This window comes from Diabrotica undecimpunctata, chromosome 6 (genome assembly GCF_040954645.1).
Source record: "Diabrotica undecimpunctata isolate CICGRU chromosome 6, icDiaUnde3, whole genome shotgun sequence".
NCBI classification, from domain to species: Eukaryota; Metazoa; Arthropoda; class Insecta; order Coleoptera; family Chrysomelidae; genus Diabrotica; species Diabrotica undecimpunctata.
In genome coordinates this window covers 113910166-113928661 of record NC_092808.1, presented here as the reverse complement: position 1 = coordinate 113928661, position 18496 = coordinate 113910166, and the positions used below count along the sequence as shown (strand labels likewise).

At 35.0% G+C, this 18496-nt stretch overlaps 1 protein-coding gene across 1 annotated transcript in view; it reads right to left on the bottom strand.

Annotated features, from left to right (window-relative positions):
- The window catches only part of form3 (FH2 domain-containing protein formin 3), a 507951-nt gene extending 505009 nt beyond the window's left edge, over positions 1–2942 (bottom strand). The window contains exon 1 of the mRNA XM_072535173.1: positions 2622–2942. The gene's annotated coding sequence lies outside the window, so the exon portion shown is untranslated. The remainder of the gene's footprint in view (positions 1–2621) is intronic.
- Between the last annotated feature and the right edge of the window lie 15554 nt (positions 2943–18496).

Below are 18496 nucleotides of genomic sequence, written 5' to 3'. Positions count from 1 at the left end.
GCAGCTGAAATAATAGGAAAATTTGTGGCTTACCCAAACCAGAAACTTTTAGAGATCCTGATAACCAGTTTTGTAGTCCCAAAAAACTAATAACCACTGAAATTAATGCTGGGGAAACTGTTTTACATCAAATGGACAGGTAATGTGCCATATACCTTTAAAAGAGCGTTATTCTGGCCAAATTCCTAGAGAAAACAAAAAAAAAAAGAAAAAGTAAGGAGAAATTACCATGAGGAGGGTGATCAAATTAAGAAGTCTTTCACCCATTATGTGCCGCATGTGTTCAATTGGGTATAAATCTGGAGAATTCGGGGGCCATGGCAAAATATTGACTCTGTTTATTAAAAAAGTCTATGTTACTATGTTAACTCTCGTAATGTATGATAATGTCTCTCGTATGAGATAAGATTCCAAAATTTATTCCACGTATCGTTGAGTTGTCATGTTCCCTCTAACGAAGATTAGCAGTCTTAAACCAAGCAATGGTATCACAGACCATATATCTAACAGTGCGGTGTGCGTGACGTTTGACAAGAAACTGTGGATTTCGTCTTTCACTACATAATCTTCTGACCCTGACTCAGCCATCATGTATCCCTAAACAGAAACAAGATTCATCACTAAAGACGACCCCATTCCATTCGTGGCTCCAAGCCAATAGTTCTTTGCGCCATTCAAGATTATTATGTTAATGTTCAGGGGTACAGGTAGTACTCAGTGTAGCCGAAATGAAACAATAGCAAAACTGCAAATTCGATGATAAATATTCGTATTTCAGTTGGTCTTTCATGTTCTACAAATTATTGATTTGCAAACAAACCTTGTAGTGGAGAAGCGGTCTCTTAGAGACGATCTTGACGCTCTGTTATTCTTCGGCGTCGTTCTGTAGCCATCTATCTTCATGATCGGCCTCCTTGCAATCATGCCCGGTAACATCTTAACACAGTGTCTTAACTTATGTGCACCCTATTTGCAAATTCCCAAAAAGAAAGAGCGGCTTCTCTTAATCCAACTATTCGCTTCCTATAAAATTCGGTCAGTTGTTGAAAATTTGCGAAAAAAAAGGAGCCGCAAAACCGCCAAATTTTGATCGGTACTACACTTCAAAGTTAAAATTTTTATTGGTTAGCAAATTTAGAAAAAAAAGTCAATAAAAAACAAAACCTTAACTGTTATGGCTAAAATTCTAATAATTTATTGTTTTTGCCAAGATAAACCTGTGTACCAAATTTTATCAAAATACAATACTTTATACCTAATGGGTGTAGGTACTGATTTTTATGTTACTTAGTTTTTAATAAGGATATTATTGAAAAATAAAGAAGACCGTCCAAATGCAATTAGCAATAATTTACTTCACCAATATTTATATCTGAATGGACAGATATCTTTCAAATGTATTAAAATTTAAAATGTCTGAAAGTATGCCACACTGACTCTGCAAGAAAAATACCATGACATCAATACTTCAACTGTTACCCCTAATGGAAATCAAAGTCCAAGATTTGGCAGGAGAGGAGAAACATGCTAAAACCTGGTGACGAAAACCATGAGATAAGAAAATCTAATTTAAGAGTCTGCACTTGGAATATCAGAAGTATATTAGCAGCTGGAAAACTAGGAAATGCACTAAAAGAAATGAAAATAAATCTTGTAAAAATTACTGAAATGGAAGAAGAAATATGAGAGGAAAGAACGTAAAAGGAGAAAAATTAAAGAACTCTCATTTTATTATAATTAGCTTCTAAAAAGGAAATAAGTATCAACATTTCTAAGTTGTCAACAAATCGGGGATACCTATATTATTTATAGTTTATCCTTTATATTTCGAAGATTTGGAATTTATGTCAATAGTGAGAGTAAACAAAATTCAAGACCAAAATTTTAGACTATCGGGATAGTATCGTGAGCTGTTTTCCTAATTTTAGTTTTATACCGTTTTAGTTATTAGCTTTATAATTATTTATAATGAAATTATTGTCTCTAGAATTTTACTGTCCTAATATGGTCTGCTAGTCTTTTTAAAGACCAATCTTTTAGACTATTACTCTTTTTCTGACAAAACAAAGTTGCTGCAGAAGTGTCGTGATTAAGGAAAGATATTTCTGTTTTGTTAAAGTTGACTTTATGTAATCTAATCAATTATTCTCTAATAAAATCCTCCCGAGAATGCATCTAAAACATACTGACAAAACAATTTTTAATTCTTTCACTTTAAACTATGTATTAAGTACATGTCTAAATTGTCAGTAAGTATGAGTGTGGTAGTTTTTCATATAAACACAATATAAAATAATCATTGTTTAATTTGCATTTTGAGAACGATTTCTGAGTTTTAAAACGAAACGTCAAATATAAAATATGTTTACATCATAAATTTGGTTAATTTTCAAAAAATATAGCAAGTATTATAAAAATGTTATAAGGAAATAGTTTTAGAATCATTTTGTATTAAATTACAACTGTCAATATGTGTTTCGGTAATAATTTGAAAGCGTTATTTTAAGATCTAGCTTAATTGAAAGCTGTTACAGATTCTTTGGTTGTTGCAAGAAGTGTTATTTATATTTTACATCAATTGTGAAAAACGGTAAGTAACGTATTTCTATTTATTGACTTACATTACACTATTATTGTCAAAATTCCGTGAATCACCTTGCACAAAAAAGTATCCACCAAATATTCAAAAATCACACACATGCACGTTTAGGCGCTCTTAGCAGTAAAACGTTTTGAGCGCATTAACTCAGAACAAGCGCAATCAATTATTAGCGCCCGAAAATACGCAACGAGCGATCGAAAAGCACCCCTTTCACTTATTCCTGTACCGGCACGGGCCTACTTGATGAATCGCGTGGTTCGCGAATGGACTGGCTGCCACTTTCACTGTTCTGACCGTTCTGCAGCGTGAAGCAGCGCCTTCTTCGATATGAAGTGGAGGTTAGAAACAAACGGAGCGTGGGCCGCGGCCCCAAAGGCTGACAGGTTCCGCCACTCCGTTTGGCGACGCGATTGCGGCAGCCAGGTGGAAAAATCACCGTCTTGATCGCAGGTAATCATTTAACTTTGTTAGTTTTGTTTAGTTGTAACAAGTACTTGAAAAATGATACAGAAACCCTAGAAAATTCTCATATTATTTTTTTAATAGAAAATATACAGGATATTACAAAATAATATAGATTATAAGATAATGTTTAAGCGTTAATAAAGTCTTAAAATTAGTGAGATTACGAAAATTCAAATTACATAAGATGAATATTTTTATTAATAAAAATGTGTCAAATTTATGTGTTTAATAAAGAAATGAGCAAGTTTTGTATTAGTATCTTGGGATTATAATATTTTGTAGAAACATTACTTTTTTAATTGTTGTTTATATTTTAAAACTTTATTATTTTGTCTTATTGTTTGATAACTATATTTGTCTTGATATTTCATCCCTTATTTTTCTTCAAATTTCGTTTTTTCTTTAATAATTGCTTCGTTTATTCACTAGCCAGAGGTACAAACTACAAGAAAATTTTTAATTTTTTGATTTCAGATGAAGCTAGACGTAGATATCACGTCCACCGCAAGAAAAAGGCTGTTGGCGAAAAATTACTGTGAAATTAACAAAAATGAATATTTTTGGCTAAAATTCTTTTTTCAGAGTACTTCAAGTACTAGGCTTTTATATATCTTAATTACAAATAAAAATAGTTTTTAGTTTTTGAGATATAGTTTTTTAAAAAGTCGTTTTTTTATACCCTCACGACCTATCTTCTTCTTAAAGTTCCATCTCCTATCGGAGGTTGGATATCATAACGACTATGGTCACTTTGTTGGCTGCTGCTCTGAAAAGTTGTAGTGAACTACAGTTAAACCATTCTCCACAAGGTTCTTCAGCCAGGAGATGCGTCTTCTTCCTATGCTTCTTCTTCTTTGGATCCTTCCTTGCATAATAATTCTCAGCACTCAGCAGCTCATATTTTTGACGTGACAACGTCTTAAATTAGGTTGTGGCTCGGAGTCATTCATGAAAAAGTGTAACGCCCGCTCACGTCTGTTACAGTGAGTCACCGAACGAGAGAGAGGCCCGCCGGACCGGCGAATGCCTTGCGTCTCTCTTCCACTCAAACATGATCGGTCTGCTGCGCGCGCAGCACTAGAGAATTAGGCGCGTTGAATCGGTGCGTGCTTCTGTGCTTGTGTCTCTATCTTTCTCGAGCGTTCTTGGCGTTCAAGACACATTACAGCAGAAACACTTCCTTTCATTTCATATTTCTCCTATCATCGTCCTATCCTCAACAAAATCACTCAAATAGAAATTAGTTAAGTTTAAGTTTACATGTACAATGTTTTAGTAAACAAAATATATTTCTATAGTTAAAATTTGTGCAATTCTTATTTTCATTCAATTCCTTGTTCCTATTGTGCAATTTAATAATATTCATATCAATAAATATTCTACCGAGAAAAAGACGTTGTCACGTAAAATCTTCGCCCGTAAAACCGACTTTACAGGCAACCGATTTTTTTTTCTCCTCTGGTTATGTGACCCAAATATTCTAGTTTTCTTCTTTTTATGCTGTTCATAATTTCTAACTCCTTATTTAGACGTCGTAGTACCTTAGCATTGGTAATCCTTTGAACCCACTGAATTTTTAATATTCTTCTGTAACACCACATTTCAAACGCTTCCATTCCGTATAATAAGATAGAAAATATGTAACATCTTAGAGCCCTCAATCTGAGATGCAACTGAAGGTCTCTGTTGGTAAGGATTGTCTTCATTTTCACAAATGCTTGCCTTGCAGTTTCAATTCGGACTTTGATTTCTCTGCTTTGGTCTCACGACCTATGCAACCCCTTAATTTTTAGTTTTTTTTTCGCGACTCACGACCTATGTAACCCCTTAATTTTTATTTTTTTTTCAATCAAAACATTCAACAAATATAACTCGTCCAGATAAATAAACAGTCTATAAAGGGCTGCCGGTGGACATGCTTTTTCGCTCCAACTAAGACGAAGGCTCACACATTTATCAGGCGTTCTTGTTTTCTCATTCACGCTCACGTTCAGATACCTGTTGCCATTTACAGTTTGTTTCTTTATCTGGACGAGTTATACCAACAACTTATTTCACAGACATTTTTTTTTCTTTTCAGATTTAATGCTGCTCAAGTTACTCCAATATTAATTAAAATATCTCTTGAAGATGATAAAAAAAAATTCTGGGATTTTTCACAAAACTGGATGAGGGGCGAAGTGCAAGATGCTCTTTATGCTCAAAAAAAAATTGTTGATTAGCAACCGCTCAACAACAGGCTTAAAAGGAAATCTGAAAAAGATACACAACGTCTCTTCTTCAAGTACCAGCACCATTATAATAGCTTCCAATGCCCCCAAAGCAACGTCGAAAACTATTGATTTCTACTTTGAAAGAGAAAATTCTATGAAAGATGTGATTACTAGGATGGTTTGCAAAGATAATTTTAGCTTAAGTTCATTTTGTACCTCACCCGACTTGAGAAGGTTATTCGCAAAAAGTGGATTCCAATTACCAACTTCTTTGAACACTATAAAAGCGATAAAATGAAGATATGGGGACAGAGATAAATGAAGGATTGGCAGTAACAATCAAACCAACATCGGCGAGTTTAAGCCAAGAATAGGGAGCTGTAAGGACGGAGAAGGAAATATCCTAAGTAATATGGCCTTAATCTTTAACCGATAGGTAGAATTTTTCGACGTACAGATCGTAGCAGATCAAAATAATTGGAGTCTACTCAACCCAAATGAAAGATCACCATTAACTGAAGAGTTTTCCCAAGCCATTAAAAAACTTAAAAATGATATAGCACCAGGAACTGATCAAATGTATATTGAGATCTACAAGAATGGATGCGACGCTCTGCTACAAGCACTGCATACACTTTTACTTCTTGTCTGGCAAAAAGAGACCATGCCCTGCGAATGGTCTCAAGGCGTGATATGCCCATTACATAAAAAAGGAGATCAGCTCCAGTGTGGCAACTACAACGGTATAACTCTGTTAACAACTGTTACAAAATACTAGCAAATATTCTTTATGAAAGACTACAAGTTTACACAATTGGCATATCAGGCACATTGAAAAATATCAGGCCAGATTTACTCCAGAAAAATCAACAATTGACCAGATTCATTCAATAAGACAGATTCTCGAGAAAACATTGGAATTTAACATTGAAACTCATCACCTATTTGTCGACTCAATGCGTGAGTTAGGTATACCAGAAAAACTGATCCGATCAACGAGAACGACAATGCCTAACTTAAAAGCCAGCGTTAGGATACAGGGAGAAAATTCTTCTCGAGAAAATTCGACCCTTTGCGATAAAGGATCGACTCATCTGGATCTGGCTTGCCTTCTATTTAACATTGCCTTGGAAAAGGCAGTCTGTGATACATGAATTAGAGACGGCGCTACTATTTACAATCGATCGATACAAATCTTAGCAAACGCTGATGATATTGACATAATAGGGCGTAGCAAGCGAGATGTTGAGCAATATTTCCTAGAATTGGAAACGGCGACGAAACAGGTCGGTCTAGTCATCAACGAAGACAAAACCAAGTGCACCAAGTGCATGTTGGTTACTAAAGATCCTATAGCAAATAAAGAACCGGAAATAGCATTTGGAAGTCATATCTTTGAACGTGTTGACAGCTTCGCATACCTCGGCTCGCTAGTGACTACTACCAATAAAACAAGCTAAGAAATTAAAAGACGAATAAATCTTACAAATAGGGCATACTATGGACTCCAAACACAATTTCACAAGAAATATCCAAAGAAAAACTAAAATTATTATGTACAAAACACTGCTGAAGCAGGTCCTCGCATACGGGGCGGAAACATGGACTCTAACGCAGAAGGATGAAAGACTTCTGAAAATATTCGAGCGTAAGGTACTCCGCAAAATATTTGGAGCTATAAATTATCAAGGGCAGTGGCGCAAAAGATTTAATTTCGAATTATACCAACTCTTTAATAAACCAGATGTCGTAACGTTCATTAAAACACAGAGAATTAGATGGGCCGGACACATAATACGAATGCCTGACAACATGATTGCTAAAAAGCTAACAATAGAAACACCTATAGGAACAAGAAACACCTATTGAGATGTGGCTTTATAGAAGAATGCTGAGAATCTCATGGACAGCAAGGATCACGAACAACGAAGTTCTAGAAAAAATGAAGAAGGAACCAGAGATTGTGTTTACGATCAAACGCATAAAATTGCAATATCTGGGACACGTTATGAGAAATCAGCACCGTTACTCCCTGCTGCAGTCTATATTGCAAGGTAAAGTCAAAGGTAAGCGAGGACCCGGTAGAAGGAGAATATCATGGCTGCGGAATTTAAGAACATGGTTTAAGAAAACCTCAACGGAGCTGTTTCGAGCCGCAGCGAGCAAGGTCATGATTGCCAATATGATTTCCAACATCCGAAACGGATAGGAACCAGAAGAAGAAGATAGGAACAAGAAACAGAGGCCGACCGCGAATTAGGTAGTTAGATGGAGTTGTGGTCGACTTAGGGTTAATAAAGATCAGAAGATGGCAACACGTTGCCAGAAACCGAACAGAATGGTGACTAATCTTAGAGCAGGCCAAGCTCCACAGAGGATTGTCGAGCCAAAGATGATGATGATGATTTGCAGAACGATTTCAAATACACTTAATTTTAAAGTAGAATTATTGTGGCTTATTCCCAACAAAAATAGTAAATTTCATTAAGATGCCACAAGAAAATAGCTTCAGAACAATACTTAAACAAAAATTATTATAAAAACAAGTTCCCCTGTCTAGTTCTTCGCTCTGAAGCGAAAAATGACATGACAGAAAGAAGTTGTCAACTTACAAATAAAGTTTGTAACGACTTGACATCACAAACATTTTAAATATGTCTATGGAATATAATAGACTGGAGTAGATATGGGGTTTAAATGAGGAAAATAGAATAAGTGAAAGATTAAAATTGAAAAATAAAGATTAAATAGCATATTTAGTTGATAGAAAAGTTGAGCGAGCAGCAACTATTGATGAGCAAGATGATGATGATGATTTGCAGAACGATTTCAAATACACTTAATTTTAAAGTAGAATTATTGTGGCTTATTCCCAACAAAAATAGTAAATTTCATTAAGATGCCACAAGAAAATGGCTTCAGAACAATATTTAAACAAAAATTATTATAAAAACAAGTTCCCCTTTCTAGTTCTTTGCTCTGAAGCGAAAAATGACATGACAGAAAGAAGTTGTCAACTTACAAATAAAGTTTATAACGACTTGAGATCACAGACATTTTAAATATGTCTATGGCATATAATAGACTGGAGTAGATATGGGGTCTAAATAAGGAAAATAGAATGATTGAAAGATTAAAATTGAAAAATAAAGATTAAATAGCATATTTAGTTGATAGAAAAGTTGAGCGGCAACTATTTTTAGAATCAAAATATGTAGTAGAATAAAAGGGAAAGTTACTAAATGAATAAAATCAAAAGAAATTGAAACAAAATAATTATTTGAAGAGAAATAACAAACGTATAACGTTATAAACCTTTAGTCTGTTGTTCATGTTAGTTTTGTTGTACTTCAATTGCAACCAATAAATTATGATCAACCTATTAAACCAACTTTAAATCCGTGAATAAAGGGGTTCTTTAATACTCAATGTATATATGCCTCTTATCTACTTCTTCTTCTTCCTTTTTATAAGCAATTCTTCTTGTTCATTGACGGATTAATACCTCTATGGAAGGTTACTTCTTCTGCCGATTGGTGACTTATCTCTTGCTATTTTAACGACACGAGTCTTCTCCATTCTGCTTATGTGGTTATTCCATTCTTTTTTTCTATTTTGTGTCCATTCATTTATACAATGTACATTACATTTTCTTCTAATGTCTGCGTTGTAGCTGTGTCGGGTCTTGTTTCTGAGGCATGTCATTATTGATCTTACACTAGCTTTATATATTCTTGAATTCATCTCAGTGTTTTCGCCATATAGTGTTATTAAGGCATCCTGCCAGTCTATTCACTTTTTCTACCTTGATCTCTCACTTCTTTGTCCAGGTCTCCATAGCTAGACAGTGTAATTCCCAGGTATTTTATTTCCATTACTTGTTTAATACTGATGCCATCAATTTCTATTTTACATCTGGTTGGTTTTTTGCTGACTACTATTGTTTTAGTCTTATGAGATTATATTGCCATATTAAATTCTTTTGCTCTTATGTAAAATCTGTGGACCAGTCTTTGCAGACTATCTTCATCTTGGGCTATCAATATTGCGTCGTCTGCGTAACATAGTATTTTTATTTCTTTGTTTTTCATTCTGTATCTTCTTCCTTTGTTAACGTATTTGATGATTTCATCCACGATCAAATTAAGGAGCATGGGGCTCAATGAATCTCCTTATCTTATTCCGCTGCCTATTCCTATAGGTTATTCTGACTTCAATTTTGTTGTTTTGGTAGATGTTTATAGTTTTTATAATATTTAGGGGAATTAATTTATATTTAAATGGGAATAAGCTACAATTAAAGGTTAAAATGCGTTTATTGACGTTTCAATTTCCACTTCGGAAATCGTTCTCAAAATACAAACATTAGTAAATTAAACAAATTTTGTTTTTTGTTACTTAGTGAAAAATTCTTCTAATAATTTAATTTTATCTGACTCATCTATATTGACAATTCAGACATACCTTATACATTTTAAAGTAGACGACTTTAAAATGATATTGCCAATATTGTTGAGTTGCGTTCCTGGGACGACTTTACTTATAAGATAGTTCATTCGATTACATGAAATCAACTTTAACTTGTGAATATCCGTCAGAAAAGATCATAACATGTAATTCGTCTTTAAAAAGACAAATACATGCCATGATGACAGTAAAATTCTCCTGTTAGTGATTCCATAGTAAATTATGAGGGAAAAACCAGGAAAAAAACCTCATAATACTATCCCGATATGGTAAGTATTTGATCGTGCATTTAGTTTACCTTCAATAAACACCAAATTCCGATTTTATATGTTTGTTATTTAAAAAACATAAATGATGTATTCTCTATATGTTACTGACTTACCAATACTGATATTTTTCTTTTAATAACTTCCTCTTTCAATATGGGTAACCAGATCCTACTACATTCTGCCGAGGAATTCGCGACACAATTGGTCTCATTTAGCATAATTAGAGCCGCTTCTTTGATTTTTCTCTTTTTACCATCCGTTTCTTTTAGGACTATATTTGAATCATTCTATTGAACCCTATGTTCATTATCCCATGCGTGTTTACAGATTTGAGATCTATCAAATTCTCTATTTTTAATATAGGATTGATGTTCACTTATTCTAACATTTAATGGTCTTGATGTTTCACCTAAATAAAACTGATCGCATTCACAAGGTATTTTATAAATGCAATTCTTTGTCCTTTCTTGTTCATTGTTAGGTTTGGTTTTGGACAAAATAGATCTCAACGTGTTTGTTGTTTTGAATGTTGTTGAAATGTTGAATTTATTTCCTATCCTTTTAAGCTTTTCCGATAATCCTTTTATGTATGGTATTGTTATTTTCCTCGTAAAAAGAGAAAAATCAAAGAAGCGGCTCTAATTATGCTAAATGAGACCAATTGTGTCGCGAATTCCTCGGCAGAATGTAGTAGGATCTGGTTACCCATATTGAAAGAGGAAGTTATTAAAAGAAAAATACCAGTATTGGTAAGTCAGTAACATATAGAGAATACATCATTTATGTTTTTTAAATAACAAACATATAAAATCGGAATTTGGTGTTTATTGAAGGTAAACTAAATGCACGATCAAATACTTACCATGTCGGGATAGTATTATGAGGTTTTTTTCCTGGTTTTTCTACTATGCAATCACTAACAGGAGAATTTTACTGTCATCATGGCATGTATTTGTCTTTTTAAAGACGAATTACATGTTATGATCTTTTCTGACGGATATTCTCAAGTTAAATTGATTTCATGTAATCGAATGAACTATCTTATAAGTAAAGTCGTCCCAGGAACGCAACTCAACAATATTGGAAATATCATTTTAAAGTCGTCTACTTTAAAATGTATAAGGTATGTCTGAATTGTCAATATAGATGGGTCAGATAAAATTAAATTATTAGAAGAATTTTTCACTAAGTAACAAAAAACAAAATTTGTTTAATTTACTAATGTTTGTATTTTGAGAACGATTTCCGAAGTGGAAATTGAAACGTAAATAAACGTATTTTAACCTTTAATTGTGGCTTATTCCCATTTAAATATAAATTAATTTAAAATGCCACAAGAAAATAGCTTCAGAACAATATTTAGGGGAACTTCTCTATTATACAGAACATAAATTACATCTTTGAGTCTTACTCTGTCAAATGCTTTCTTTAGGTCAATCAGACACAGAAATGCTGGTCTATTATACTCTAGTGATTTCTCAGTAATTTGCTTTATAACGCATATTGCATCTGTGCACGATCTTCCACTACGAAAACCCTGTTGTTCATCTGCTAAACTTATCCTCTGGTTTATTAGCACTTGTAAAATTTGAGTTGTAAGTTTTAGCGTAGTACCTATTTAACAAGTTTATACCTCTGTAGTTTTCTGGCTGTTTTTTATCTCCTTTTTGCACAGTACAATTAGTTCGCTCGTTTTCCATTCTTCCGGTATTTTATTGTGTTTTATAATATTATTAATTAATGTTGTCAATTGTTCTGTCATTGCTTATCAACTTACATATCAAAAATTAATGAATACCAGCCTACTTCAGTTGATGGTAATTTTAAAATTAAAACAAGTTCAACACATCTAAAAGCTTTTATTGCATCCATTTTAAATACAAAAACTCTATTTCAGAAAAACATGTAAGATGGACCGTTCACGCGATTGTGGCTTGAATTATTTATACCAGTGTATGCGGATTTTCTGTAAAACTAAAGTACATACTTGTAATCGTCCTTGATTCTTAAAAATGCATATTAGTTCAATTTTGTTAATTAGGACGATATTAAATTGGAAGCTAATAGAAAGGATTTTGCTATTGCTTGGTACTAAGTGGCACGAGACTTGGAAAACAATTTTGACCGAGGGTTACATGTTCGATCAAATATTGCATTTCTGGGAAGTGCAGTTGAAATGGGCGCCTACGCAGCTATGGCGGTCGAGATAAACATATTGTTTATATTCAACTTTTAACTAATTTAACAACCGTTTCAATAAAAAATGGTTTTATAACTAATCCTTTTATAAGCAATTTTTTATGTACATGTGAACAAATTGACATAAAAAATAAATCAAAGTATAACAAATAAGTGTTTGAAGACATGAACCTATGACTTTTATTCTTAATTTTATTTAGAAGGCTGTTGATCATTATGATTACTAGTTTTCTGTTTAGTGCTGCTCTAAAAAGTTGGTTGAATGAGATATTGGTAAATTATTGTGGAAGTGGATGTATTATATTCTTCGGTTTGGCCATCTGCTTTAATCGTTATAATCGACGGGTTGATTATGATGTTTTGGTTTGGACTTAGATTGGATTTATATTGATCTAGCGATGCTGGTGTTGACTTAACGTATAGTCCTAAAGTTTTGGGAAAAATTTCACCTGGTCTGATTGAGAAGCAAAATGCATTTAACAAAGAAGGCCATGGAACTGAAATGTCATCAGTTATTGACATTTAATAAACAAAGCAGAATATTTTGGTTTGTGCTCTGCGAAATGTCTTATAAAATTGATATTCGTCGAGGTGTTTATAATATGGTTGGGCGAATGTCGAAACGAGATATTGTTAATATTTATCGAGATCAAAACATAAGCAAATCGACAATTTATCGCACAATCAGAGAATGTAAAGAAGGGATACCATGTGTTAACTTGCGTAAAAGTGGCCGACCGCGGATTTTGAACCATTTAAGAGAGGCAAGACTGATTGAAGCAGCTAAGAACAAAATTGGGGTTTCACAGCGAAAACTGGCCAAAAGATTTCATGTTGGAAAGACTACAGTATACAGGACCCTATCGAGTAACAATATTATCTACCGGAAAAGAAGGAAAGCTCCAAAATACACAGAGGATCAATTAGAGAGAATTCCGAGATGTTGCCGCGCGTTAAGACGAGTGCATTTCGTCAACAAGTTGATCGTGATGGACGATGAAAAATATTTTACTTTGTACAACTCTGAGATGAAGGGTAACGATGGGTTTTACACGGACGATTACGAAAATGTACCTGATGAAATAAAATTCAAAAGTAAGAAAAAATTTGAGGACAAAATTTTGGTATGGTGTGCAATTTCTGAGGCTGGCTTTATCCCACAGCCCTACATTGGTGTTGTTCGAGGCGAAGCCTTAAACGCAAATATTTATATTCAAAGATGTCTCTCTAAATTGCTTCAGTTTGTGAACACACATCATGCAAATGATCAAATAGTCTTTTGGCCAGATCTTGCTTCATGTCATTACGCGAGGATCACAAGGGACTGGTACGAAACAAACAACATTACCTTTGTACCGAAAGCAGACAATCCCCCCAACCTACCTCAGGCTCGTCCAATTGAAGAGTTCTGGGCAATATTAAGTCGGAAAGTCTATAATAACGGATGGGAAGCACAAAATCAGGAACAGTTAAGACGCCGCATATATAAAAAAATTAGAGAAATTGACGCCTAGGTTGTCCAAAGGATGATGCAACGTGTCAGGGGAATTATTATCATCATCATCAGTGGCGTTACAGCTCTTTATGAGCCAAAGCCTTCTTCAGAACAATCCTCCATTCGCCCCTGTCTCTGGCAACTCTTCTCCATGCTCTAATTCCGATAGACTTCAAATCATTTTCTAGGTTGTCTTGGTACCTAAGTCTCGGTCTTCCTCTTCTTCGTTATCCGATCGGCCCTCTTCGGTCAAAAACTTTTCTGACTATGGCATCTTCCTCTCGTCTGATTACATGACCTATCCATCTGAGGCGTGCTACCTTAATGAATTTTACAACGTCAGGTTCTCCAAATCTTCTATACAACTCAAAATTGTAACACCTGCGCCACAAACCTTGTTCTTTTATGCCTCCATATATTCGTCTTAGTATTTTTCGCTCAAAACGTTTGAGCAATTCTTGGTCATTCTGTGTTAGTGTCCAAGTTTCTGAACCATATGTTAGCACTGGTCTTATGAGGCCATCTGTCTTCTTAAGCCATAGTAACACTTATTGGCGAGCACTATTCTTCTTTTTATTTCTTCACTGACGTTGTTATCTTTGGTTAGCAGCGACCCTAAGTATATGAAGGTGTCAACACCTTCCAGTTCTAGGTCATCAATTATTATTCGTGTAGGTGTCGGGTTGCTTGACCTAGTGCAACACATATATTTGGTCTTTTGAACATTTATATTTAGTCCCATTCTGTGTGCAGATGCTCTTAACGACCGAAATGCTTCAGTCAGAGATTCTGTGGACCTACCTATGATGTCTATGTCATCTGCGTATCCGACAATTTGTACTGATTTGTTAAAGATAGTACCATTCGTAGTAATCTGCGACTCTCGAATTATTTTTTCTAATGCCAGGTTAAATAAGAGACAAGATAGTCCATCACCCTGTCTTAGTCCATTTTTGCAATGGAAGGGTCTTGAGAGATCGTTTTGGATTTTTACCATGCTCTCTGCACCTGTGAGTGTAAGTTCAGTTAACCGGACAAGATCAAATGGAATGCGAAATTCTACCATAGCAAGTAGAAGTTTATTTCTATTAACGGAGTCGTATGCGGCTTTGAAGTCAACAAATATGTGGTGGGTGTCGACGCCGAACTCTAGGGTTTTTTCAAGGATCTGCCTCACTGTAAATATCTGGTCCGTTGTTGATTTATTAGGACGGAAACCGCACTGATATCCTCCCACTATTTGTTCGGCGTAGGGGAGGAGTCTTTTGTACAATACGTTGGACAACACTTTATATGCCATATTGAGTAGAGTGATGCCTCTATAATTATCACACACCATCATGTCTCCCTTTTTGTGTATAGGACACAGTACACCTAACTTCCAGTCTGTGGGTGTTTCTTTCTGTTGCCAGATTGCAGTTATCAGTTTATGCATGTGTTTCATGAGGGGGTCGCCGCCATTTTTGAAAAGTTCGGCAGGGAGATTATCCGAACCGGGAGCTTTATTATTTTTCAGTGTTGCGATGGCTTCTCTAATTTCTTCTTCGGTGGGGGGTGGTTGCCGATCATCTTCATTCATTTGAAACATGGGATCCTCAATTTTGCCATCTTCGTGGTTGCCGCTAAGCAGTTCTTCAAAATGGTCCGCCCATCTGTTTAGTATCTGTTCTTTGTTACTAATTATAGAACCGTCCCTATCTTTACAGGCTATTATTCTTGGTTTGAATCCTTTTCTGGAGCTGTTTATCTGTTGGTAGAATTTTCGTGAGTCTTTTCCATTATGGTGGTTAACAATTTCGTTTAGAGCGTGTTCGTATTGTTCTTTCTTTTTTCTTCTAAACATTCTCTTTTCTTCTCTTCTAAGATTTTCATAATCTTCCAGAGTTAATCTCGTTCTGCGCTGCTGGAGTCTCTTATATGCTTCGTTTTATTGTTGGTTGATATGTCTGCACTCTTCATCGAACCAATCTTCGTGTTTTTTGGTCTTGATAGGTTTTAATACAGTTTCAGCCGCTGTGTGCATAGCTTCTTTACATTTAGTCCAATGTTCTTCTATACTTAGATTTTCTTCGATTGTTGGTAACGCTTCGTTTAATATTGTCATGTAATTAGCTCTAGCAGTTTCAGATTTTAGCACCTCAATATTATATTTTGTGGATTTTGTGCTGTGACCTTTTTTTGCGTTAGATATCCGTGCTCTAAGTTTTGCTTTTATAAGGTAGTGGTCGGAGTCTATATTAGCACCTCTACATGCTCTTACGTCCAGTACATCGGAGAAATGTCGACTATCTATAAGTACGTGGTCGATTTGATATTTGGTCTGGCCGTCTGGTGACTGCCATGTAGCTTTATGGATGTTTTTGTGGGGAAAGCACGTACCTACTTACTACCACCATTCCTAACGATGTTGCGAGTTCAACCAGCCGTAAACCATTTTGGTTACTGACCGTATGGAGAATATGTTCACCAATAATGGGTCTGTAGGTTGTCTCTTGCCCAACTTTAGCATTAAGATCGCCAATAATAATTTTTATGTCATTGTTCTGGCATTTCCTATAAGTGCTTTCCACTTCCTCATAAAATAGATCTTTCTGCTCGTCTTCTTTATCTTCAGTTGGAGCATGGACGTTGATAATACTGTAGTTAAAGAACCTGCCCCTTATTCGCAATCTACATATTCTTGGGCTTATTGGGTCGAAAGCTATGACTGTTGATTTTACGTGTTTGTTTAGTATAAAGCCTGCGCCAAAAGTGTGATTGCTTTCATGTCCGCTGTAGTATAGAGCGTAGTCCTTTTTCTCCAGGCTGCCGCTACCTGTCCATCTAATTTCTTGGAGTGCTATAATGTCTGCTGAATATTCATTTAGCGTTTTTAAGAGACATCTTAGCTTCCCTGTGCTATAAAGCGTACGAACGTTCCAAGTGAATAATCCAATATCATTAGCCTTATTTCGTTTGCCAAGTCGTCGACAAATAGACCGTCCGGCAGATTGTTGTGAATTTTCCGTAACGTAAAATTTTTTTACGGGAGGGGGGTGTTAACCCACTGCCCAACCCCCTTTTCGGAGGACCATTTCTCCCTTCCTCGTCAGCCCTGACCCCACCTTCCACTGGGGTTGGTTACCCAGTCTCCAGTAGGGTTGCTCAGGTTTACCGGGGTTTACCCGTGTGATACGGATCACACTTCTAGGAGGTGAGGATAGGAATTGAGTAGGAGAGGTTAGAGGTGTTAACTGGAAGCAACACCCTATAATGCGCATCACTACCCCATTTAAACCCCCCCGGGGAATTATTAGGCAAATCGAAAATAATGGTCCCGTGTCTGTCATTTGAATTTTGATTTATAACAAGGATAGTTAAGTTAAATTGTTGAATAATTTAATAAAAATATAAGAATATTGTGGTCAGAGTTATTATGCTTTTGAAATTTTTCCCAAAACTTTAGGACCATACGTTACGAAGTAAATTCTCATTAATTGTTAGGTAGAAGACCAGTAGCGATCTGGGTGCTCGTGAACTATGATCTATTACGAAATACTAGATATTGTTTACTCACTGTGACTAGTTAATTGTTTTTTTTTGGACACCGTCAGTTCTAGATCGATCATACAGTAGATAATTGGCATATTGTAAATCTTACATTAATTATTACACAAGCCCTTGGAACTTCGGCAGACCTGCTATATACAGGGTGACTCATGAGGAACTGTAAATACTCGTAATTCGTATAGAGGCCACTTTGGTGAATAAAAAATAACAATTAAAAAGTTTCTGCCTCCATTGTTTAATAATATACAGGACGGGTTCATAACTTGTAACGATAAGACTACCAAAGATAATTGAAATACTATTATAAAAATAATACCTCAATCAACCATGGGAGCTTATCGTCTATGTTTTGCCTAGCTCAGTCTCTCAAGTGTGAATTTATCTTGTCTTAAACTATGAATTAAACAATGAACTCTTAGCTGGTAGCAAATAAAACAATTATTTAACTAATCATGTTTATTTAACACATAAAACATAATATTTAAATAGCAAAAACAACCCTGCCTAATTCTTTACATTAAATAAATTTGAACGATACTTGTGGCATCGATGGGCTGCTTGCTTCTAAATATGTGTTGCCTTCAGATTATGTGGGCAGGTCCTGTTGTCGGCTCCAAAGCATGTGAGTAAGTCTGCTGCAGTTATTCCATATTATTTACATAAATTCTCCAATAAAGCCAATAATTTAGAATATTAAACAGCCTGTATTAGAAACATATCAACGGGGTTTAATTTCCTTGCCAATTATTTTACAAAAATTACAATTAAACAAATAGCAATAGGCAAGGATAAAATGAAATAGAATTACTATTAAACTTAGTTAAATTTTGTTAGATTCCTACATGCACAAGGATTGAAAACGTGGCTTTAAAAGAAGTGAGGTTACGAACATTGAAAATGCTGTCACAATTATAGAATATAGATTACAATGAAAGTACTCACCCCAAGAGAATTCTGCAGACTATAAAATGAACCTTACTATAATTCTTACCTTCTTTTATAAATTTTAGAAACAGACAAAAAATAGTATCCCACTACGTTTAGAAAAGTTGATTAACATAAAGTAGGGAGACTAAAATAAAGTTAGCACAGATGACATAGGACGTATGCCTATGATGGAATTAGCTCTTCTGTCAACATAGAACAGAATATTTACTAGCGGACAGAAAGAGAAAGGGCGAATATTTATTCTAAGGGTCAGAAAGAGAGAGAGGGCGTTAACTACTTTTTGAAGAAA